Genomic DNA, 2,569 nt, shown 5'->3' with positions numbered 1-2,569 from the left:
ATGTTTGACAGCAGGAGCATGCGTGTCCAGATGGATGTGTTCTTTTAATTAGCTGTGGCCTTTAGGAAGTGAACTAGTTGGCTGTGGTTTAACTGCCCTTATTTTATCTTTCAACACTGAAGCCCATGCTTGCAGAGCCCCAACCAGCAGGGGCCGGTTTGACTTTGAGCATTTTCCATGAATCAACCACATTTGACAGAGCACATAGATGAAACAAGCCTGAAAAAACGGAACCCTGTCGCCACCCACACGATCTCCAGCACCACCACCCTCCCCCTCTGCACCTCTCAGTCCCGGGCAGCTCAGGTCCATTCGGGGAAGGAAGGTGCTAAAGTGTTAGAAGCCACAGGAGACACTGCCTAGGAGCCCCAGCAATGACATCAGTCCACAGAGCTGTAGGTCATTTGTTAGTTTCCCCTCTGTGTCTCTGTGCTTTCCATGTGCAGAAACATGTTCAGATCTCTAAGTAGAGGCATTTGTCCTAAAGAAGTCTGATCACATTCTTGAGAATCAAGGAGTAGAAAAAAATTAAATTTCCACTTTCTTGTATCTGGTGGGTCTTATGTTGTTTTCACATGGAAACCTCTACTTGGTTTCCAAAAGCACCTGTTTCATAGAAACTTAGACTGATTATAAATAAAAGATCCTTTTGAATTTTAAATAAGATATTGTTTTATGCTAAAATATAAAAACTTCTACTTTAAAAGGATTCATTAGATAAGGAGAAAAATATCATTTATTTCTTCACCCACCAACCATGCATTGAACATTTTTATACCCATATTTGTAGAAATACACACACATATATAAGTGAGTGCCATACTTGTTAGTGTTTTTACTCATAGAAATCATGGGCAAACTGCTGGACAAATATTTGCACACACACACACACACACACAAATAAATGGAAATGGACTCAATACATGAAAAGATGGTTATCCTCATCAGATAAAAGCAAATGAAGACCATGATGAGACACTATTTTTCACTTGTTAGATTAGCAAAATTGTAGTGTTTGACAGTACTGTCCTGATACTCACCTACATCATGAAAGAAGTGTACAATGGTGCTAACTCTAGTGGGGTAAGTTGGCAATACCTGCTAAAATGACCAGTAACCACATCTGAAGTGATATAAAATAATATTATATTTCAGCATATTTTATAATTATGAAAGACTGGAAATAATCTACTAGTCTACCATGAGGAACTGGTCTTATAATGTCTCTTATAAGGTAGAGTCAGCAATGAAATACTGTGCAACTTTCTAAGTGCTCTTTTATGTTGACATAAAAAGGACACAAGGATGTATAAGCGAGAAGTGCAGAATAATGTGTCATTACTACTTGTGTGTTAGAAGGAAGAAAATTAGATCTATATGTATTTATTTATTTTTATAACTAAATTCATATTTGCCTAAATAAAAACTGGAAGGTTAGGCAAGAAACAAAAATGTGACCTGTAAGTGGTAAGCAGGTAGAGACAGTGGTTGGAACAAGATTTTGTGTTTCAATTTTTTAGACTGTCTTGATTTTGGAACCATGTAAACGTATAACCTAAAAATTTTAGTAGGGTCCTTCCATGCATATTTTTTCAAGAACACCTTCTTTAAAAAATATTTTTATTTATTCATGTAATCTCTATACCCACCATGGGGCACCAGCTTACAATATGAGATCGAATCCCTTGCTTTTTCCACTGAGCCAGCCACTGCCACCTCAACATTACTTTCTAATTAATTTTACATTTCTTCAACAGTCTACATTTTTGTGTAGATGCATACTAGTTCATCATACAACATCATTTTATTTTCTTAGTTTCTTCTTAGGTGTTGGATTTAATTTGGGACTGTTGTAAATGGTGCTATGGTATTGCATGTAAATCCTACTGCATAGCTTGAGGGAGTGTGTGTGTGTGTGTGTGTGAGAGAGAGAGAGAGAGAGAGAGAGAGAGAGAGCAGGTGTGTTATCTATTATTTCTAAAGTAGAGCTGTCAACAGTAGATGCTAATACTGTTGAGGACTCACATGTACTCAACAAAATTAAATTATCTTAGCTACACTACTCCAGGAGATTGGCAAATTGTATCTTTATTTTAAATGATAAACTTATGGCACAGAGAGTTCATATAGCCATAGACTCAAGCACTTGGGATTCAGAATTCAAGCACTTACTATGCCACCACCCTACATTTCTGGTGTTAGTGGAACTCTTATGGGGTTCTTGTGAGGTCAGGAAACATGGTGTTCCCGACACAGAGGGATAGGTCTGAGCACACCCACCATTCATGGGGCAGGTTATAATGTCACCACCAGAGTGTCTTCAACCAAATGAATCTGAATTTGCTGACCTTTGAAGGAGAAACAACCTGGGCACCTTCACTGGCTGTGGCTCTCCTGGGGCTGGTGCCCCAAAGAAGACTTCATAAGGACTATCTCAGACAAAGAATTAGAAATGAGGAAATGACCAATATAACAACCACTGTTGAATTTGAAGGCTCAGTTTTCATGCTGTCTTTTACCTTGAACTCTCAGTTACATTGCACCAAATGAAAGAACACAGAGGCCAAAG

The sequence above is a fragment of the Mustela putorius genome, unplaced genomic scaffold (genome assembly GCF_011764305.1).
Source record: "Mustela putorius furo isolate JIRA1106 unplaced genomic scaffold, ASM1176430v1.1 tig00003845_pilon_pilon_pilon, whole genome shotgun sequence".
NCBI classification, from domain to species: Eukaryota; Metazoa; Chordata; class Mammalia; order Carnivora; family Mustelidae; genus Mustela; species Mustela putorius.
This window is presented reverse-complemented; position numbering follows the sequence as displayed.